General features: G+C 49.4%; 1 long non-coding RNA gene across 1 annotated transcript in view; it reads right to left on the minus strand.

The window, feature by feature from the left end:
* Positions 1–23,970, minus strand: part of LOC134904534 (uncharacterized) — a 107,172-nt gene that overhangs the window by 23,529 nt on the left and 59,673 nt on the right. The window contains exon 3 of the long non-coding RNA XR_010175759.1: positions 15,848–15,945. This is a non-coding gene — a long non-coding RNA (uncharacterized LOC134904534). The remainder of the gene's footprint in view (positions 1–15,847; positions 15,946–23,970) is intronic.

The raw sequence follows: 23,970 nt of genomic DNA on the forward strand, positions 1-23,970 counted from the left end.
TGCGTACTGTGCAGCGCCTGGTGACAGGCGGGCGCTGCTGAGGATGCTACCTGAAAGGAGGAGGAGAGCACCGGGCTGTACAATGCACTTCCAGCTTACCTCCGCCACTGCCTCCAGGTCCGGTGCCGCTGATTATCTGCACCTTGCTCTCCGGCCTCACTGGCACTGCCAGCTGAGGTGTAATGGAGAGCACCAGGCGCCGCTGCACAGAGCACTTCCAGCTTACCTCCGCCACTGCCTTCAAGTCCGGCGCCGCTGATTATCTGCTACTTGCGCTCCAGCCTCCCCGGCACTGCCAGCTGAGGGGTGTATCTATTGGTCTGTGCGCCCCTGCCAAAGTAAGGAACTGGCGCCTCCCATGTTACAAATAGGGACAGCGCACAGAGAAAAAGGGGCATGGTCTTGTGGGGAAGAGACATGGCCACAGAATAGTACCCCCAATTAAAATTACGCCACACAGTAGTGCCCCTTATTCACATAACAACACACAGTAGTCCCCTTATTCACATTACAGCCACAGTAGTCCCCTTATTCACATTACACGACAAAGTAGTCCCCTTATTCACATTACAGCACACAGTAGTCCCCTTATTCACATTACAGCACACAGTAGTCCCCTTATTCACATTACAGCACACAGTAGTCCCCTTATTTGCATTACAGCCACAGTAGTCCCCTTATTCACATTACAGCCACAGTAGTCCCCTTATTCACATTACACGACACAGTAGTCCCCTTATTCACATTACACAACACAGTAGTCCCCTTATTCACATTACAGCACACAATAGTCCCCTTATACACATTACAGCCACAGTAGTCCCCTTATTCACATTACACGACACAGTAGTCCCCTTATTCACATTACACAACACAGTAGTCCCCTTATTCACATTACAGCACACAGTAGTCCCCTTATTCACATTACAGCACACAGTAGTCCCCTTATTTGCATTACTCCATAGTAGTACCCCTTACTCACATTATACTGCATAGTAGTGTTCTTTATTCATATTACACAACACAGTAGTACCCCTTATACACATTACACCACACACTATAGCCCCTTATTCATATTACACCACACTATAGCCCCTTATTCACATTACACCACACAGTAGTACCCCTTATACATGTTATGTCACACACAGGAATAAATCCCCCACGAGGGAGCAGCAGTCAGCATCGTCTGCAGCTACGATTTGGCATCATTGATCCCTATGTAAAATGGATCTTCAAATGTACATGGGCTTATAAAACCAGAAGCATAAAATAATTAGAAGAACTGCCTTGACTTATTCTTTTTCTAAAATCATATTTACACTTAAAACCAGTTTTACATAGGTATTAACATTAACAAAATTCTCACTGCTCCGCTAATGCGATGCAGGTAAACAATGATCGGGACCACCTCCTACTGAGGATGCAATCTAGAACATCTAATAAAGTAGCAATCTGACATGTCATTCTACAGTGCCCACAGGCAAGGGCATAGCTACCATAGGTGCAGAAAGTGCAGTAGCTATCAGGCCCAAAGCTGAAAGGAGCCACCTTCCCTGTCACAGTTAAATGTGTTATATACATTTTACCCCATTGGGTGATACATAGGGGCCTTTACATCCTTACAAACTTTTGCCTTGGGTCCTAGAAAAAATAAGTTACGCCCCTAGACCTGCTCATTGTAATGTGGTATAATATGAACTGGGTAAATTGTATGTCGTAATGTGAATTGGGGGTACTATACTGTAACAACAATTCATGACATACACAGTTCTGTCCCACACACCACCATATATTCCCTTCTCCCTCCCCTCCCCTTCTGTGCCGCACTTGATAAATTAATATTAATTTCAGTATACAGACTGCAGTGTTTTCTTCTGTTATTTTAAGCCCCGTTATACCGTCTCGTCATGCCCCAGGACCGGTACCTGGAAGCTGCCTTTGTTGCCTTGCTTCTAGGGCAGCCCCAGCACTGTCCTACTCCTCCTGCAGTCTCCCCCTTATGATGAGCGGAGCCAGAGAAGCCCCCCTCAGCCAGCCCCCTGCGAACCAAGTAACAAAATCGGACAGCAGCCAGATGCAGTTCCCAGAGATCTCTGGGAAATGTAGTTCTCTAATCACCGTTCTGTGGCCTCCGGCACCTAGCTGAGCACCCGGGTCGGTCTACAGCTCCCATGATGCCTCATGGCCGCGGGTGGCACAGCCGGGCGGCGCTCCTCCCTCTGTCAGCGCCCCTGGCAAGTGCCGCTGCAATATGCACTCCCAGCTTACCTCCGCCACTGCCTCCAGGTTCGGCGCTGCTAATTAGCTGTACCTTGCTTTCCGGCCTCCCCGGCGCTGCCAGCTGCGGTGTAATGGACGCACCAGGCGTCAGGAAGGCTCACATCACCCCCAGCAGGACAGGTGTCAGGGGGAATGAAGAGAGGTGAGCCTTGCTCCGGTCTTCGTATCTGTGATTGGATCAGAGTATCCAGCACTGGATCCGCTGTCCAATCACATGTGCCTCGCTGGCACATGTATAAGTGCCGCTTTCACTGCTTTTTTTCAATGGGCTTTTAGAGCCCAGTGCTTGGCTCCGCCCCCCGCTCTATCCCGTTACCGTTGTCAACGGGAGGCACTTGCTATCAGTGCCTCCCAAGCTTATTTTATGCCTTAAAATTATTAGAATACTATAAAGAAGATACTTATGACACAGAATATGTGTCATAAGTATCTACTTTGTATTACTGTAATCATTAATGACAGGGGAGGCACTGCCTCCCCTGACTGCACGTCCCTGCTGACATATGCAGCAGCACAGGGACACCACCACTGGACTGATGTAGGACAACACAGCACCACTGCAATAGACTGGACTTACACAGCTACACTGGACATATGGCAGCAGAGGACACCACCACTGTGACTGGACTGATGCAGCACAAGACACCACCACTGGACTGATGCAGCACAACACAGCACCACTGGACTGGACTTATACAGCAGCACTGGACATATGGCAGCAGAGGACACCATCACTGTGACTGGACTGATGCAGCACAAGACACGGACACTGAGGACACTGAGAGGACGGAGACACGTCCTCTCTCTACACTCTCCAATGCCGGAGTGAAAATGGCGGGGACGCGCGGCTCCTTATATGGAATCCAAACCCCGCGAGAATCCGACAGCGGGATGATGACGTTTTGCCTCATTCTGGTTTCCGAGTCAGGCGGGAAAACCCAAGCCTGACTCGGTTCCGGGCTCATGACAGGAACTCCGGGGAGGTTCGGTTCTCTGAGAACAGAACCCGCTTATCTCTAATATATAAATATATATATATATATATATATATACACACAAGTGGATCAAGTGCCGGCACTCCCTCCTAATACGGACAATGCCCAGTTGCCTCCAAATAGGTCCAAAACCCTGATAAACATCTTGAAGCGGCAGTGGCACTCACGGGGCTTGATAGAAATAACGACTCAGGTCAAAGGTGCTAAATCAACATTTCGGTAATTTAATACCGTCTTCAGAATCAAACACATACGTGTAAAAAACGAGTTTTATGGTAAGAACTTACCCTTGTTAAAACTCTTTCTGCGAGGTACACTAGGCTCCACAAGTCTGGACAATGGGGTGTAGAGTAGGATCTTGATCCGAGGCACCAACAGGCTCAAAGCTTTGACTGTTCCCAGAATGCACAGCGCTGCCTCCTATATCACCCCGCCTCCCAGCACAGGAGCTCAGTTTAGTTAACCAGCCCAATGCAGTAGCAGGAAAAGAGATGACAACGGTTAGTAGCCACATACACCACACTCTCACGACAAGAGAAGTGTCAGCGGCTAATGCCATATCAACCCAAAGAAGCTAAGTGCGTCAGGGTGGGCGCCTTGTGGAGCCCAGTGTACCTCGCAGAAAGAGTTTTAACAAGGGTAAGTTCTTACCATAAAACTCGTTTTCTGCTGCGGGGTACACTGGGCTCCACAAGTCTGGACAATGGGGATGTCCTAAAGCAGTTCCTCATGGGAGGGGACGCACTGTAGCGGGCACAAGAACCCGGCGTCCAAAGGAAGCATCCTGGGAAGCGGCAGTATCGAAGGCATAGAACCTTATGAATGTGTTCCCGGAGGACCACGTAGCCGCCTTGCACAATTGATCAATGGTCGCACCACGTTTGGCCGCCCAAGAAGGTCCAACAGACCGAGTAGAATTGGCCGTAATATGAACAGGAGCTGACAGACCAGCCTTCACATAAGCATGCGCAATCACCATTCTAATCCACCTGGCCAGAATCTGCTTGTGAGCAGGCCAGTCACGTTTGTGAAATCCAAACAAAACAAAGAGAGAATCAGACTTTCGAATAGAAGCAGTTCTCTTCACATAGATACGGAGAGCCCGTACCACATCCAAAGACCGCTCTTTGGGAGACAAATCAGGAGAGACAAAAGCTGTAACCACAAACTCCTGATTAAGGTGGAACGAAGAAACCACCTTAGGTAAATATCCGGTACGAGTCCTAAGAACCGCCCGGTCACGGTGAAAATCAGATATGGGGAACTACAAGACAAGGCACCCAAATCCGACACTCTTCTAGCAGAGGCAATAGCCAGCAAGAACACCACCTTAAGGGAAAGCCACTTAAGGTCAGCTGAACCAAGAGGTTTAAATGGAGGCTCCTGCAATGCCTCCAAAACCACCGACAAGTCCCAAGGAGCCACAGGCGGGACATAGGGAGGTTGGATACGCAACACACCCTGAGTGAAAGTATGAACATCAGGTAAAGTCGCAATTTTTCTCTGAAACCACACCGACAAGGCAGAAATATGAACCTTGAGGGAGGCCAGACGCAGGCCTAAATCTAGGCCCTGCTGTAGAAAAGCCAAAAGTTTGGCTGTACTAAACTTGGAAGCGTCATAATGGCGCACCAAGTAGGAATGCCAGACCCGATGGTAAATCCGAGCAGAGCCCGGTTTCTGGGCCCGCAACATAGTTTTAATGACCTCTTCAGAAAAACCCTTAGCGCTTAAGACGGAAGCTTCAAGAGCCACGCCGTCAAAGACAGCCGGGCTAGGTCCTGGTAGACACAGGGGCCCTGAACGAGGAGGTCTGGGCGTTGTGGAAGTAGAAGTTGACGCTCTGCTCTGACGATAGGCCTTGCAGGTCTGAGAACCAGTGCCGTCTGGGCCACGCCGGAGCTTTGAGAAGCAGATTTCCTTTTTCTTGCTTGAACTTCCGAATTACCCTGGGTGTTATGATTCTAATACTCAGGTCTGGGGTGATCTTATATGAAAGGACCTGAATACCAGAACGTAATGCTGGGAAAGGGGAAAGGAATGGGAATAGCCCCTGGCGCCCTATCTCCGTTGTCTCGCCCGTGCTGTCAGTACACTCTTGCGAGACTATGGTTGCTTGGGCCCATGGCAGCCGCGTTTGAAGGGCGGATTACGTCTGCCCAACTCCGATGCCCCCTCAGGTCTTAATGAGAGACAAAGAGTGAACCGAGACAGGGTGATAACAAGGGGCCCTCTAACTAAACAACAAGGCCAGGGGCTACTAACAAACCTAAAACTAAAGTATGCGCGGATTACCGCCAGGGAAAAGAACAACCAAAATACTCCACTTGTCCACTCGCCGAGTTCCGGAGAGGACTGTGGAAGCGGATACCTCCGCAAATGCTCCAAAACCAGAACACAATATAAAGCGGCCTAGGCCGCAGCACGCGGCAGAGCCGCCACTCACGAAACCAAACGAGATCCTCTAAAGACTGTCACAGGTAAATGAGGACCAGGAGAACTCCTTGGGATGAGATAACAAACACCCAAGACTCAGGAACTCAGAGGACTGAAATGACCGGGCACAGCAGACCAGGAACAGACGTTCACCAACGTGAGCAGCATGCAGGAAACTATCACCGGCGTCTGTGTGAGGCACTGAGAAGGTATTTAGCAGGGAATCCTCCAATCAGAGTCCAGATCCTGATACAATGAATGTCGTACAGCTGCCTTGCTGCACGACCAGAAAACATGTGTGCACAGTTAAATAATCAACCCAGCAACGGGGAACGTGGTCCGTCCGTGGCGTCCCCGTTGCTAGGGTCTTGGCGGCTCGGCGCGCCCGGCGTCCTAGCGTTGCTAGGGAGCCGGCGGCTCAGCGCGCACGGCGTCCTAGCGTTGCTAGGGACCCGGCGGCTAAGCGCGCTCGGCGTCCCTAGTTGCTAGGCACCGGGCCGGGAGGAAGTCCCGGACCGCGGCCCCTAACAGTACCCCCCCTTGAGGAGGGGTCAACGAACCCCTAAAGCCAGGTTTCTGAGGAAATTCCTGAAAGAATAATCTCTTGAGTTTACGGGCATGTAGATCCTTATCCAAGACCCAAGACCTTTCCTCCAGACCATAGCCTTTCCAGTGAACCAAAAAATAAAGCCGACCCCGGGAAACTTTTGAATCTAACACCTTCTCTACCAAGAACTCCTGTTGTCCCTGCACATCCACTTTAGATCTACCCTGGGAGGTCCTCCGAGGAAATCTGCTGGAAGAAACATATTGTTTCAACAGGGAACAATGGAAAGTATTCCCAATTCTGAGAGATCTTGGCAAGCGTAGCCGAAAAGCAACTGGGTTGACCTTCTTAATGATAAGAAACGGTCCAATAAATTTGGGTCCCAGTCTAGCCGAGGGTTGTCGAAGCTTGATGTTGCGAGCTGACAACCATACCTTATCTCCCACCTTAAAAGTGCAAGGACGTCGGAGCCTATCAGAAAATTTATTTTCTCGGAAGGCCGCTTTTCTGAGGGCAAGGTGCACTTTTCTCCAAATTGCTCTGAGATGGGAGGTTAAGGTCAACGAGGAAACTGGAGAATGATGGAAAAAAGAGTTGGCTCTAGGATGAAAACCAAAGACTGAAAAGAATGGGGACTCCTTGGTGGAGGAATGACAAGAGTTATTATAAGCAAATTCGGCCAAAGGAAGAAACTCGGACCAATCATTCTGGAGTTTGGCCGAATACAAGCGTAAGTACTGTTTTAATGACTTAGTTGACTCGTTCGGTTTGCCCGTTAGACTGTGGATGGTAACCCGATGTTAAAGACAGTTTCATCTTCAAAGAGGCACAAAAACGTTTCCAGAATCGTGCGATGAATTGTGGACCCCGATCAGAGACAACATCAGTGGGCAAACCATGGAGCCTGAACACATGGCGGAGGAACAAAACAGCCAACCCTTGAGCAGAGGGTAATCGGGGAAGAGCAATGAAATGAGCCATTTTACTAAAACGGTCCACTACCACCCAAATGACTCGCAATCCGGCTGAAAGGGGAAGGTCCACCACGAAATCCATGGAAATATGAGACCATGGCCTGAGAGGAACGGCTAAAGGCATAAGTTGCCCGATAGGCAACGAACGAGGAACCTTATACTGTGCACAAACCTGACAGGAATGGACGAATTCCTTAACGTCTTTAGAAAGACTAGGCCACCACACTGAGCGAGAGACTAACTCCAAGGTCTTAGTGATACCCGGATGCCCCGAGACTTTGTTGTCATGAAACTCAGTTAAAACTGTGCCTCTCAAAAATTCAGGGACAAAAAGACGACCAGCAGGAGTAAGTCTAGGAGCTTGGTGTTAAAGCTGGTTTAACTGAGTAAATAAATCCTGTGTGAGGCCTGCCCGGATGACTGAAGATGGAACTATGGGGGTAGTAACAGGATTGCTATTGTGAACCGGAAGAAAGCAACGTGACAGGGCATCAGCTTTCGTATTCTTGGAACCAGGCCTGAAGGTGATTATAAACCTGAAACGAGTAAAAAACAATGCCCAACGTGCCTGCCGAGCATTAAGCCGTTTAGCTGATTCAATATATTGCAGGTTCTTATGGTCCGTAAAAACAGTAATAGTATGCCTAGCTCCCTCCATCCAATGCCTCCATTCCTCGAAAGCCCATTTTACTGCCAGTAATTCCCGATTACCAACGTCATAGTTGGATTCAGCGGAGGAGAATTTCCTGGACATGAAGGCACAAGGATGTAACTCCTGAGACTCCGGATCTTCCTGAGAAAGGATAGCCCCCACTCCAACCTCTGAGGCATCAACCTCCACAATAAAGGGAAGTTCCGGATTAGGATGTCTGAGGACAGGAGCTGAGACAAAGGCCTGCTTCAAGGCCCGGAAGGCTAACTCAGCTTCAAGCGACCAATTGGAGGGATCTGCTCCTTTTTTAGTCAAAGCTACTATGGGAGCGACCAGGTCAGAAAAAGTATGAATGAACCGCCTATAATAATTAGCAAACCCTAAAAAGCGCTGAATTGCTTTTAAATTAGTGGGTTGCGCCCAATTAAGGATGGCCTGGAGTTTTTTCGGTTCCATGAAAAATCCCTGGGGAGAAATAATGTACCCCAAGAAAGACACCTCTGTGATGTGAAAATCACACTTCTCAAGCTTGGCATATAAATGATTCTCTCGTAATTTTTGAAGAACCAGACGCACCTGGGTAACATGTTGTTCCATAGACTCAGAGTATATCAAAATGTCGTCAAGATAAACGACCACGAACTTCCCAAGGAAGTCACGGAGAACATCGTTAATGAGGTCTTGAAAAACCGCCGGAGCATTTGACAGGCCGAACGGCATCACCAGGTATTCATAGTGACCCGACTGAGTGCTGAAAGCCGTCTTCCACTCATCCCCAGATTTTATTCGGATGAGGTTGTAAGCTCCCCTAAGATCAATTTTCGAAAAGATCACGGCGGAGCGTAACTTATCAAAAAGCACTGAAATTAATGGCAAAGGATAGGTGTTTTTCACAGAGATCTTATTCAGAGCCCTAAAATCAATACATGGTCTAAGTGACCCATCTTTTTTCTCAACAAAGAAAAATCCTGCACTCAACGGAGATTTTGAAGGCCTAATAAAACCTTTTTTAAGGCTTTCCTGAATGTAATTATTCATGGCCGTGGTTTCTGGCCCGGACAGGGCATATAATCTCCCTTTAGGCAAAGTGGCACCTGGTACTAACTCAATTGCACAATCGTAGGACCGATGGGGAGGCAGAATGTCCGCATTGCCTTTGGAGAACACATCGGCAAAATCCTGATATTCCACAGGAATAAGCTCTGGGACGATTGCTGCAACCCGGACTGGATAAGAAATACATTCCTTAACACAAAAAGGACCCCATTGGGAAATCTCCCCGGACCACCAATCAATGGTGGGATTATGAAAGGCAAGCCAAGGGTGACCCAAAACTACAGGAACTGCCGGACAATGTGTAAGGTAGAATTCTATATCTTCAGAATGTAAGGCTCCTACTGTAAGTAATACTGGAGGTGTGCGGTGAGTAATTATCCCATTGGAAAGCGGACCCCCATCTAACTCGTGCATGGTGATACGTTTATCCAACGGTATCTGTGGAATGCCTAAGGCCTTAGCCCAAGTTAAATCCATAAAATTTCCTGCAGCTCCACTGTCGACAAAGGCCGACACCAATGAACTGAGGCTGCCAAAGGAAATCTTAACAGGGACTAAGACAGAGTCATTTGAGGAGATAAGCTGCAGACCTAAGTGAACCCCCTCACAATTCACTTGGTTAGAGCGTTTCCCGACTTGTTCGGGCAGTTGCGAGCAATATGTCCCTTACCACCACAGTACAAACAAAGACCAGAACTTAATCTTCTGGTTCTTTCCTCTGGGGACAGCCGGGAGAGACCCATCTGCATGGGCTCCTCGACGTCCTCTGGAAAGGTATAAACACAAGGACTAGGCCTAACAGTTGTTCCTCTTTCAGCCCTCCGCTTTCGGAGACGACGATCTATTTTTATAGCAAGCTCCATGAGTTTATCGAGAGTCTCAGGAGCGGGGTACTGGAGGAGACTGTCTTTAATAAGTTCAGATAAACCGAGGCGAAACTGACTGCGCAGGGCTGGGTCATTCCAGCCACAGTCGTTCGACCAGCGGCGAAATTCGGTACAATACACCTCTGCTGGATTTTTACCTTGTTTGAGAGCACGCAGGTGACTCTCAGCTGACGCCTCTCTATCTGGGTCATCATACAACAGACCTAATGATTTAAAAAAGGCGTCTACAGATAACAAAGCAGGATCTTCAGCTTTTAACCCAAACGCCCAGGTCTGTGGATCCCCCTGGAGTAACGACATAATAATCCCAACCCGCTGAGATTCAGTACCAGAGGAACTAGGCCTTAAACGAAAATATAGCTTACAAGCTTCTTTAAAATTAAAAAAATCTTTTCAGTTACCCGAAAAACGGTCGGGTAAATGCATCTTTGGTTCTGGGACCACCCTCGGGGAGGCTCGCAAAAGATCTTCCTGCGATCTCACCCGAAGAGAAAGGTCCTGAACCATCTGAGTAAGTTCTTGAATTTGGTTAACTAAAAGCTGACCGGGATTTGGTCCTAACCCTGCCGGATTCATGAAGCCGGTTAACTCTTACCAAAACTGAATAGGAAAAAATTTAAAAACCCCTTTTTTTTTTTTTTTTAAGTTTTTAGGGCCGGTGATAATGTTATGATTCTAATACTCAGGCCTGGGGTGATCTTATATGAAAGGACCTGAATACCAGAACGTAATGCTGGGAAAGGGGAAAGGAATGGGAATAGCCCCTGGCGCCCTATCTCCGTTGTCTCGCCCGTGCTGTCAGTACACTCTTGCGAGACTATGGTTGCTTGGACCCATGGCAGCCGCGTTTGAAGGGCGGATTACGTCTGCCCAACTCCGATGCCCCCTCAAGTCTTAATGAGAGACAAAGAGTGAACCGAGACAGGGTGATAACAAGGGGCCCTCTAACTAAACAACAAGGCCAGGGGCTACTAACAAACCTAAAACTAAAGTATGCGCGGATTACCGCCAGGGAAAAGAACAACCAAAATACTCCACTTGTCCACTCTCCTACACGGCACCGCCGAGTTCCGGAGAGGACCGTGGAAGCGGATACCTCCGCAAATGCTCTAAAACCAGAACACAATATAAAGCGGCCTAGGCCGCAGCACGCGGCAGAGCCGCCACTCACGAGACCAAACGAGATCCTCTAAAGACTGTCACAGGTAAATGAGGACCAGGAGAACTCCTTGGGATGAGATGACAAACACCAAGACTCAGGAACTCAGAGGACTGGAATGACCGGGCACAGCAGACCAGGAACAGACGTTCACCAACATGAGCAGCATGCAGGAAACTATCACCGGCGTCTGTGTGAGGCACTGAGAAGGTATTTAGCAGGGAATCCTCCAATCAGAGTCCAGAGCCTGATACAATGAATATCGTGCAGCTGCCTTGCTGCACGACCAGAAAACATGTGTGCACAGTTAAATAATCAACCCAGCAACGGGGAACGCGGTCCGTCCGTGGCGTCCCCGTTGCTAGGGACCCGGCGGCTAAGCGTGCTCGGCGTCCCTAGTTGCTAGGCGCCGGGCCAGGAGGAAGTCCCGGACCGCGGCCCCTAACACTGGGCAGGAGTGACACCGGAGGGAACATGTACAGCAGCCGAAACCTCCACGGCACTGCCAGCGCATCCACGAATGCTGCTTGAGGATCCCTTGTCCTTGCTCCGAAGACCGGAACCTTGTGATTGTGTCGAGACGCCATCAGATCCACATCTGGAAGACCCCACCTTTCCACGAGGAGTTGAAACACTTCTGGATGGGGGCCCCACTCGCTTCCCAATTCAGGACCCCCGGAATGAATATTGCCGATATTGCCGGTAGATGGCGTTCTGCCCACTGTAGAATCCGTGAGTCTACCTTCATAGCCAAACAGCTTCGAGTGCCGCCTTGATGATTTATGTAAGCCACTGTGGTGGCGTTGTCCGACTGTACTTGAACAGGACGGTTCTGAATCAAATGCTGGGCTAGGTTCAACGCATTGAAGACCGCCCGCAATTCCAGAATGTTGATCGAGAGGAGAGATTCCTCCTTGGTCCAACGACCCTGCAAGGAGTGCAGCACCGCGCCCCAACCTCTTAGACTGGCATCTGTCGTCAACAGGACCCAGTTGGATATCCAGAAGGGACGGCCTCTGCACAATTGTCGGTCCTGGAGCCACCAGAGCAGCGACAGACGGACCTCCGGAGTCAAAGAGATCATTTGAGACCCGACCCGGTGAGGCAGGCCGTCCCACTTGGCTAGAATCAGCTTCTGGAGGGGGCGAGAATGGAATTGAGCATACTCTACCATGTTGAATGCTGATACCATGAGGCCCAGCACCTGCATTGCCGAATGTATCGACACTTGCGGACGAGAAAGGAAGCAATGAATCCTGTCCTGAAGTTTCAGGACTTTCTCCTGAGACAAGAACAACCTCTGGTTGTGAGTGTCCAACAGCGCTCCCAGATGCACCATGCTCTGAGCAGGGACCAGGGAGGATTTCTTCCAGTTGATGAGCCACCCGTGGGCTTGTAGAAACCGGACCGTCATATCCAGATGACGCAGGAGAAGATCTGGGGAATTTGCCAGGATTAACAAGTCGTCCAGATACGGCAGTATCCTGACCCCTTGACGGCGGAGTACCACCGTCATCACCGCCATGACTTTGGTGAATACTCGCGGAGCCGTTGTTAAACCAAAAGGTAACACCCAAAACTGGTAATGGAGGTTGCCAATAGCGAACCTCAGGTATTGCTGATGTGACACTGCTATAGGAATATGCAGATAAGCATCCTGTATGTCCAGGGTTACCATGTAGTACCCAGGTTCCAAGGCCAGAACTATAGAGCGAAGGGTTTCCATACGGAACTTGGAAACCTTCACAAACTTGTTCAGTGCCTTGAGGTTGAGAATGGGCCGGGAGGACCCATTCGGTTTCGGGACTAGAAACAGCGGAGAATAGTACCCCCGGCCCCTCTGATCAAGAGGCACCTGTACTACGACTCCTGTATCCAGGAGGGTCTGTACCACCGAATACAGAGTGTTTGCCTTTGTCTGGTCCGACGGGACGTCTGTCTGGCAAAATCGATGAGGGGGCGGTTTTTGAAGGCTATGGCGTAACCTCGAGTGACGACTTCCCGTACCCAGGCATCTGAAGTGGTCTTCAACCATTCCTGGGTTTACCCTAGAAGCCGGCCCCCCACCCTGGGATCCCCCAGGGGGAGGCCCGCCCCGTCATGCGGCAGGCTTATCGGTCTTGGCTGCTGGTTGATGGGCAGCCCAGGCTCTTTTGGGCTTCGGCTTACCAGGTTTGGAAGTGCGGGCCTGCTTATGGTACGCCTGACCTTTTGCTTTACCTGAAGGACGAAAGGGGCGAAAGGACGTGCCTTTGGCCTTCAACACAGAAGGAGCTGTATTAGGCAGACAGGCAGTTTTGGCAGTAGCCAAGTCAGCCACTATCTTATTTAAGTCCGCCCCAAACAGAATATCCCCCTTGAAAGGAAGTACCTCCAGGAATTTTCTAGAGTCCAGATCCACAGACCAGGATCTCAGCCACAGTATCCTGCGAGCCAGGACTGACGTAATAGAGGCCTTGGCTGCTAGGATACCGGCATCAGAAGCCGCCTCTTTAATATAGCGAGAAGCTGTGACAATATATTACAAGCATTGTCTAGCATGGTCAGAGGAGATTTCAGCTTCTAACTCCAAGGCCCATGCTTCAATAGCCTCTGCCGCCCATGTTCCTGCAATAGTGGGCCTTTGTGCAGCACCCGTGAGGGTGTAAATCGCTTTCAGACAACCCTCGACACATTTATCCGTAGGCTCTTTTAGAGACGTGACGGTAGTGACAGGTAGAGCTGAGGAAACCACCATCCTAGCCACATGTGAGTCTACTGGAGGAGGCGTTTCCCAATTCTTAGACAGCTCTGGCGCGAGGGGATAGCGAGCCAGCATCTTCTTTTGAGGCACAAACTTCGTACCCGGGCTTTGCCAGGGTTCCTGACGTATATCCACTAGGTGGTCAGAGTGTGGTGAAACTTGTTTAATCACCTTCTGACGCTTGAACCTATCTGGTTTCTTAGGAGGAATGGATGGCTCGGGATCATTCGTAATCTGCAGAATTAACTTAATAGCCTCTAAAAGATCAGGAACATCCACATGTGAACTAGCCTCCCCATCAGCCGTATCTGAGTCAGAACCTGTGGGGTCAGTGTATGTGCTGTCTTCATCAGACGAGGTGTCAGTGACAGCAGTGGATTGCGAGGAGACGAGCGCTCGCTTAGAGGACCTCTTGGACTTAGGCGAGCGATGGTCAGACTTTTTAGTAGTCAGGGACTGGTTCAACTTCTTTAATTGAGCAGATAAATCGTCCGCCCACGGCAGGTTAGCCGCAGGGACCACATACGGTTGTACCGGCATTGGGGGTCCCATAGGGGGTGTTAGTTTATGAACTAGCGTATGCAGAAGCGTGGAAAAAGCGGCCCACGGAGGGTCAGTATGTGCCTCCGTTGCCACAGTCCCACTGGGGGGCAAAGAGCCCCCAGAACCAGAGCCCACAGCTGCTATATTCTCCCCATATGTGCCTGTGGCTTCAGCAACACCAGCAGTGTGTTCCGCCCCAGAACCGTTACCCTCAGAAGCAGACATGATATAACTTGCAGTATGAGGTAACACAGTACAATTATTAGCAGCACTATACCTCTAAACCCAAACCCCTGCGCAGTGTAGTCAGCACCAGCAGAGATAAAGGAGAGATATGGTGACTAAATCACAGAGAAAAATATGTAATACAGTATATCTTTGTGAAAATCCTATATTAGATAAAACCTGACGCACCAAGTCCCCTCAGGTTATAGAATATAGGGATAGCAGGTTGAGTGAAAGACACGAAATGGACACCACTCAGCTATCAATGCACACACAGATAGTCACAGTTTGTACAATGCAGAGGTTATTACAGACAATAATACTGCACTGGACTAGCTTACACAGCTATATAGTCAATAGCTATAACACTACACAGTAAGAACTGGATGTATATCACAGGGTAATTGTACTATAAACCCCTGACTAAATGCACTCTTTCTTACTAACACTGACTAAAAAGGCAGGTAGAATACTTAAGTGTCATGTAAAGGCACAGCACTGACAACCAGGCGGCTTTACATAGGATGATTTGTCCAAGCAGTCCCAGGAACAGTGAGCTGAGGGATAATGGCGCCGCAGACACTGACAGGGAGTGAGGAAAAGACAGAGATGCAGCTCCAGGGCGGGAACACTTGCTAGAAATGGCGCCCTGGGGCTGGGGGAGGGGCTTCAGGTCTAAGCCTTATCCCCCTTGCTGGCAAAACCACCGGGTACTGTGGGCAATATTAAAATCGGTTTTAAGAGAAAACCTGACCTGCGCCCATGCCCTGGTGATCTAGTGGGATCGCCTGTACTGCCACAGTGTCCACCGCCAGCGCGCGCGGCCTGCCTCCCACTGACCACGCCGGATCGCCTTAAAGACCGGGTCCCGCGAGCGGGACCCACTTACCACCTCCCGAAGCGCGGCAACGCGATCCTGGAGAGCCCCAGCCGTGTGTGTCTAACATGAAGAAAACCGGAGCCTCTGCTGTAGGTACCCGGCAACCAGGGCTCGGGAGTGTACAGCGCCGCTGGGGAGAGCTGGAGCTGCAGCAGTGAATGTCACAAGACATTTACCACCGCTGCTGCCCTTGAAGTCTTCACTTTTTACCTCATAAAAAGCTTTTCTCAGGGCTGCTTGGAGCAGCCCCTCTGTTCAGTGCCTGCTTACTGCAGCACCAACTGACAAACTGAGCTCCTGTGCTGGGAGGCGGGGTGATATAGGAGGCGGCGCTGTGCATTCTGGGAACAGTCAAAGCTTTGAGCCTGTTGGTGCCTCGGATCAAGATCCTACTCTACACCCCATTGTCCAGACTTGTGGAGCCCAGTGTACCCCGCAGCAGAAAACAGGTTTAAATACCCCCTTACCTCACCATGACTGGAGCTGCCGTCCCGCCAACCGTGTCCTCTGATGTCAAAACCCTGCGACGCGCACGTTCCATGCGCCCGTCCGTCAGGATGGTAGCCTAGCAACCAATAGCAACAAAAACAAATGTGAATAAACACATAACAGTGCCAGACATTGCAATATGGGCGCAGGCTGTAGAAACATCACACACTCATGATTTATATAATAATGCTCTTTATATTATATAAATCATGAGTGTGTGATGTATATATATATATATATATATATATATATATATATATAGCAACTTAGCACCAAAGTGCAAACATTATTGCAAATTGAACGTGCAGTAAAGATTAAATGTACCATCCAACGTCTGATTTTTTATATATTAACACCGGACCGGAGATAGAATAAAACACTTCGCCAGTAAGCTACAAAAACTTTAATGTTTGAAGAACAATGTTTAATCAGCCTCAGAGAAGCACTGTAGTTTGTAGACCGGAATAGTGCACTGTTAAATAAAAGCACAGAGACCAAATAAAACAGTATTTTAAATATTTAAAATAAATATTGTTGCAAATATATTCCAAATGGTAACAACATTTCTACGCAAAAAAAGACAGCCACTGTGATAAAATGGAAACGTGTTGGAAGTAATAAAAGGAAAGCATCCTACATCCTTAGTATTAGAAAGGGCCAATAAGTCATGGATTGTAGAAGTAGAAGGAATGTAGAAGATTAAGTTTAAAAAAAACAGAAACATCTTAGCAAAGGCTGAAATAAGTAAAACATTGTAAATGTAATACTGAAAAATGTTTCCAAATGCATAAAGAGCAAGAAAAGTAAAATTGGTAACACTGTGTCACTACATGGTAACGTAGGAAGACTAACTGCAAAAATATAAAGTGAAAGTTGATCAAATAATTATATCCTGCGTTTACAAAGGAGAAAGTATTTGGAAACATTGGGGGTCATTCCGAGTTGATCGCAGCCAGCAACTTTTTGCTGCTGCTGCGATCAACTAGTATACGCCTATGGGGAAGTGTATTTTAGCTTAGCAGGGCTGCGATCGCTTGTACAGCCCTGCTAAGCTAAAAAAATAAGATTTTAAACCTACCTGTAAATCTTTTTCTCCTAGTCCGTAGAGGATGCTGGGGACTCCGTAAGGACCATGGGGTATAGACGGGCTCTGCAGGAGACATGGGCACTCTAAAGACTTTAGAAGGGTGTGCACTGGCTCCTCCATCTATGCCCCTCCTCCAGACCTCAGCTAGAGAACTGTGCCCAGAGAAGACGGACAGTACGAGGAAAGCATTTTTGTTAATCTAAGGGCAAGATACATACCAGCCCACACCATCCACACCGTACAACATAGAATATACGAACCAGTTAACAGTATGAACAAAACAGCATCAGCCAAATACTGATCTAAGCTGTAACATAACCCTTATGTAAGCAACAACTATATACAAGCCTTGCAGAAAATTAGTCCGCATTGGGACGGGCGCCCAGCATCCTCTACGGACTAGGAGAAAAAGATTTACCGGTAGGTTTAAAATCTTATTTTCTCTTACGTCCTACAGGATGCTGGGGACTCCGTAAGGACCATGGGGATTATACCAAAGCTCCAGACCGGGCGGGAGTGTCCGGACGACTCTGCAGCACCGATTGAGCAAACATGAGGTCCTCATCAGCCAGGGTATCAAACTTGTAGAAGTTTGCAAAAGTGTTTGAACCCGACCAAGTAGCTGCCGTAGAATGAGCCTGCTGAATTGTGTTACAGATCCAGCGAGCAATAGTCTGCTTAGATGCAGGAGCGCCAACTTTGGACAAACAGTGCCTCTGTTTTTCGAACTCAAGCCGTCCTGGCTACATACATTTTTAAGGCCCTGACTACATCAAGAGACTTGGAATCCTCCAAGCCCCCCGTAGCCACCGGTACCACAATAGGTTGGTTCATATGAAACGACGAAACCACCTTAGGCAGAAATTGCGGACGAGTTCTCAATTCTGCTCGATCCACATGGAAAATCAGATAGGAGCTCTTGTGAGACAAAGCCGCCAATTCGGACACCTGCCTTGCAGATGCCAAGGCCAGCAACATGACCACTATCCAAGTGAGAAACTTTAATTCAACCGTTTGAAGAGATTCAAACCAGTGTGATTTAAGGAACTGTAACACCACGTAAGGTCGCATGGGGGCACAAAAGGAGGCCGGATGTGCAGCACTCCCTTTACAAAAGTCTGGACTTCTGGGAGAGAAGCCAATTCCTTCTGAAAGAATATTGATAGGGCCGAAATCTGCACCTTAATGGAGCCTAACTTCAGGCCCATATCCACTCCTGTCTGTAGAAAGTGGAGAACGCGGCCCAGGTGGAAATCTTCCGTAGGAGCATCCTTGGCTTCACACCAAGATACATATTTCCTCCAGAAACGGTGATAATGTTTCGCCGTTACCTCCTTCCTAGCTTTGATAAGAGTAGGGATGACTTCCCCCGGAATACCTTTCCTAGCTAGGATTTGGTGTTCAACCGCCATGCCGTCAAACGTAACCGCGGTAAGTCTTGGAACACGCAGGGCCCCTGCTGCAACAGGTCCTCCCTGGGAGGAAGAGGCCACGGATCTTCTGTGAGCATTTCCTGAAGATCTGAATACAAGGCCCTTCGGGGCCAATCCGGAACAATGAGTATTGTCTGCACTCTTTTTCGTCTTATGATTCTCAATATTTTTGAGATGAGCGGAAGAGGAGGGAACACATAGACCGACTGAAACACCCATGGTGTCACCAGGGTGTCCACCGCCACTGCCTGAGGGTCCCTTGACCTGGAACAATACCTCCAAAGCTTCTTGTTGAGGCATGACGCCATCATGTCCATCTGAGAAAGTCCCCAACGACTTGTTATTTTTGCAAAAACTTCTTGATGAAGACCCCACTCTCCTGGATGGAGATCGTGCCTGCTGAGGAAGTCTGCTTCCCAGTTGTCCACTCCCGGAATGAAAACTGCTGACAGAGCGCTTACATGATTTTCCGCCTAGCGAAGAATCCTGGTGGCTTCCGCATTGCCACTCTGCTTCTTGTCTCGCCTTGGCGGTTTACATGAGCCATGGCTGTGACGTTGTCTGATTGAATCAGAACGGGTAGGTCGCGAAGAAGATTCTCCGCTTGCCGTAGGCCATTGTATATGGCCCTTAATTCCAGCACGTTGATGTGTAGACAAGCCTCCTGGCATGACCATAGTCCCTGAAAATGTCTTCCTTGTGTGACTGCCCAACATCCTCGGAGGCTCGCGTCCGTGGTCACCAGAACTCAGTCTTGAATGCCGAACCTGCGACCCTCTAGAAGGTGAGCACTTTGCAGCCACCACAGGAGATACACCCTGGCCCTGGGGGACAGGCTTATTTTCTGATGCATTTGTAGATGGGACCCCGACCACTTGTCCAGAAGGTCCTACTGAAACGTCCTCACATGGAACCTGCCGAAGGGGATGGCCTCGTAGGCTGCCACCATTTTTCCCAGTACACGAGTGCATTGATGAACAGACACTCTTTTTGGTTTTAGCAGGTCTCTGACCATGTTCTGGAGTTCCTGGGCTTTTTCCGTTGGGAGAAAAACCCTCTTCTCTTCCGTGTCCAGAATCATGCCCAAAAATGATAGCCGAGACGTTGGAATCAACTGCGACTTTGGTACTTTTAGAATCCAGCCGTGTTGCTGCAGCACTCTCAGGGAGAGCAACACGCTTTTCAGCAATTGATCTCTCGATCTCGCTTTTATCAGGAGATCGTCCAAGTATGGGATAATTGTGACTCCTTGCCAGCGCAGGAGCACCATCATTTCCGCCATTACCTTGGTGAAAATCCTCGGGGCCGTGGAAAGCCCAAACGGCAATGTCTGAAACTGGTAATGACAGTCCTGTACAGCGAATCTCAGGTACGCCTGGTGAGGGGGATAAATGGGTACATGAAGGTATGTATCCTTTATGTCTAGTGATACCATAAAATCCCCCCCTTCCAGGCTGGAGATCACTGCCCGGAGAGATTCCATCTTGAATTTGAACTTTTTCAAATACAGTTTCAGGGATTTTAGATTCAGAATGGGTCTGACCGAGCCATCCGGCTTCGGAACCACAAATAGGGTTGAATAGTACCCTTTCCCCTGTTGCATCAGGGGAACCTTGATAATCACTTGTTGTTGACACAGCTTTTGTATGGCAGCTGAAACTATTTCCCTCTCTGGGGGAGAAGCTGGCAAAGCCGATTTGAAAAATCGTCGAGGAGGCACTTCTTCGAATTCCAGTTTGTAGCCTTGGGATACAATTTCGATCGCCCAAGGATCCACATCCGACTGAACCCAGACCTGGCTGAAGAGTCGAAGACGTGTCCCCACCGCCGCGGACTCCCTCAGTGGAGCCCCAGCGTCATGCGGTGGATTTTGTAGAAGCCGGGGAGGACTTTTGTTCCTGGGAACTAGCCGTAGCAGGCATTCTTTTCCCTCTGCCTTTACCTCTGGCGATGAAGGAAGAGCCCCGACCCTTTCTGAACTTATGCGACCGAAAGGACTGCATCTGATATTGAGGTATTTTCTTTTGCTGTGGGGGAACATAAGGCAAAAAAAGAAGACTTACCCACGGTAGCTGTGGAAACCAGGTCAGCGAGGCCCTCGCCAAATAAAACCTCACCCTTGTAAGGTAAAGTTTCCATATGTCTCTTTGAATCGGCATCACCCGTCCATTGGCGGGTCCACAGGGACCGCCTAGCAGAAATTGCCATGGCATTAGCTCTTGAACCCAACAGCCCAATGTCTCTCGCAGCCTCTCTCATATATAAGGCTGCGTCTTTAATGTGACCTAAGGTTAATAAAATGCTATCCTTATCTAAGGTCTCAATGTCAGATGACAAGTTATCTACCCATGCTGCAATTGCGCTACCCACCCATCCCGACGCTACTGCCGGTCTGGGCAAGGCACCCGTATGTGTATAAATCGATTTCAAGGTAGTTTCCTGTCTGCGATCAGCAGGATCCTTGAGGGCTGCCATGTCTGGAGACGGTAGCGCCACCTTTTTTGGACAAGCGCGTCAAAGCCTTGTCCACTGTGGGCGAGGATTCCCACCGTAACCTGTCCTGTGAGGGGAAGGGATACGCCATAATAATTCTCTTGGGAATCTGCAGTTTCTTGTCTGGAGTTTCCCAAGCTTTTTCAAATAAGGCGTTCAGCTCATGAGATGGGGGAAACGTTACCTCAGGTTTCTTTTCCTTAAACATGCATACCCTCGTGTCAGGCACAGAGGGGTCCTCTGTGATATGCAAAACATCTTTTATAGCCATAATCATATAATGAATACTCTTGGCCACCCGTGGGTGTAATCGTGCATCATCATAGTCGACACTGGAGTCAGAATCCGTGTCGGTATCAGTGTCTGCTACCTGGGAAAGGGGACATTTTTGAGACCCCAAAGGGCCTTGTGACACAGTCAAAGCCATGGATTGACTCCCTGCTTTTTCCCTGGACTCTGCTTTGTCCAATCTTTTATTTGCATTTAAAACATTCCACATATCCAACCAATCAGGTGTCGGCGGCGCCGACGGAGACACCACAATCATCTGCTCCACCTCCTCCCTAGACGAGCCTTCCGCTTCAGACATGCCGACACACACGTACCGACACCCCCACAGACACTGGGATAAATAAATATGGGGACAGTCCCCCAATAAGGCCCTTTGGAGAGATAGAGAGAGAGTATGCCAGCACACACCCAGCGCCACTGGACACTGGGACAAAATCCCAGTCTGTACAGCGCTTTATAGATCAATAATACACTCACTGCGCCAATTAAATGTGCCCCACCCCCTCATTTTTGCCCTCTGTACTTGCTCAGCAGGGGAGAGTCCGGGGAGCAGTTTCTCTGCAGCGTGCTGTGGAGAAAATGGCGCTGGTTAGTGCTGGAGGATCAAGCTCCGCCCCCTCAACGGCGGGCTTCGGTCTCGCTCAAATTCTTTATACTGGCGGGGGTTTTTTAATATACAGCCTCCGCAGTATATAATATGTCAGCCAGTGTCCCTTGAGGTAATTCTTGCTGCCCAGGGCGCCCCCCTGCGCCCTGCACCCTTACAGTGCCGTCAGTGTGTGTGAATGTGGGAGCAATGGCACGCAGCGTTACCGCTGCGCGGTACCTCAGTGAAGATCTGAAGTCTTCTGCCGCCTGTGAAGTCTTCTTTCTTCTTATACTCACCCGGCTTCTATCTTCTGGCTCTGTGAGGAGGACGACGGCGCGGCTCCGGGACGAACAGCGAGGATGAGACCTGTGTTCCGACTCTCTGGAGCTAATGGTGTCCAGTAGCCTAAGAAGCAGAGCCTATCAGTTAAGTAGGTCTGCTTCTCTCTCCTCAGTCCCATGATGCAGGGAGCCTGTTGCCAGCAGTGCTCCCTGAAAATAAAAAACCTAACAAAAGACTTTTCAGAGAAACTCAGTAGAGCTCCCCTGCAGTGCATCCAGTCTCCTCTGGGCACAGGATCTAACTGAGGTCTGGAGGAGGGGCATAGAGGGAGGAGCCAGTGCACGCCCTTCTAAAGTCTTTAGAGTGCCCATGTCTCCTGCGGAGCCCGTCTATACCCCATGGTCCTTACGGAGTCCCCAGCATCCTCTAGGACGTAAGAGAAAATGTCAAGTAAAACTAGACCAGCCCTGGACATACTTACCGGGTGGTCTTCAGTATGCCGACTGACGGGATCCCGGCGCCGGGATCCCGACAGCCGGCATACCGACACTTATTCTCCCTCGTGGGGGTCCACGACCCCCTGGAGGGAGAATAAATAGTGTGGCGTGCGTAGCGTGGCGAGCGCAGCGAGCCCGCAAGGGGCTCATTTGCGCTCGCCACACTGTCGGTAAGCCAGCGGTCGGGCTCCCGGCGCCGGTATGCTGGTCTCCGGGAGCCCGACCGCCGGCATATCGTAGTGAACCTATACTTACCCTGTGCGACGATCTCAGTGATGCTGGGGTCGGCTTTGACGTCAGACATCCGCCCTCCATTCTCCAGGACACGCCTGCGTTTTCTTATCCACTCCCCGAAAATGGCTAGCAACAGTCTGGTGACGCCCAGGTACGCCTTCTTTCTGTCAATCTTCTTGCGGTCGGCTCTGCGACCGCTTTCTTCGTTGTCCTGGGCGTAACCCAGCGACCTCTGTCGCCGGGCAACATCACGTGTGCGCAGTGCGGCCGCCGTGCAAGCGCATTCTGGACCCGTTCGCACCACAGCGGCAAACCGCTGCGTGCGAATGGGTCAGAATGACCCCCATTGTGTTGGCCATGTATATATTGTGTGGCCCATTGTGTGGCCCATGCATTATGTGGCCCATGTTATGCACACACCGAGGAGGATCAGTCACGCCTAAACAAGCGTAACACAGATAAAACACCTGGCCCAGATGGCCAAAGTAATTAAGGGGCTATTTACTAAGCTTTGAATGGAGATAAAGTGGACGGAGATAAAGTACCAGCCAATCAGCTCATAACTGTCATGTCACAGGCAGTGTTTGAAAAATGACAGTTAGGAGCTGATTGGCTGGTACTTTATCTCCATCTAGGGCTTAGTAAATAGACCCCTATGCTCAGTAATTGACGCTCCACTGTTACGGACTCATACAGGGATAAGCGCCAACAAAAGTGACACCAAAAAGAGAACAAAGCCAGAAACCGGATATTATAGACCTGCAGTCCCGTACTTTGACATGGGGAAGTTATATGAGTTCTGATGGATGTGATTCGCTAGTAATTGATACAAATGATTGTAGAAGTATTATCTTTATTGTGAGAAGGTAAGTTACAAACCATTTCTTTGTAGTACAACTGATGTACATTTGGATCTGCAAAAGATTCCGAGGCACTTCTACAAAAATGTCTTGTACAGTACATTAACTAGGAATTAGTATGGGGGCAGGGCTGCCATCAGAAATTATGGGGTCCGGGACTGACAAATTAGGCAGGGCCCCCCCACCACACACGCTGCCCCATAGCTGCTATACACTGCTTCATAGCTCCCTCCTGCATCACCCAAAGCTGACCTTTATGAGGGGGCCTGGGTCGCAGCAGTGAGGATTGGGGGCACACCAGCAGGCAGCCATGGAGGGACAAAGCCACTGCGGTA

This window comes from Pseudophryne corroboree, chromosome 1 (assembly GCF_028390025.1).
Source record: "Pseudophryne corroboree isolate aPseCor3 chromosome 1, aPseCor3.hap2, whole genome shotgun sequence".
NCBI lineage: Eukaryota > Metazoa > Chordata > Amphibia > Anura > Myobatrachidae > Pseudophryne > Pseudophryne corroboree.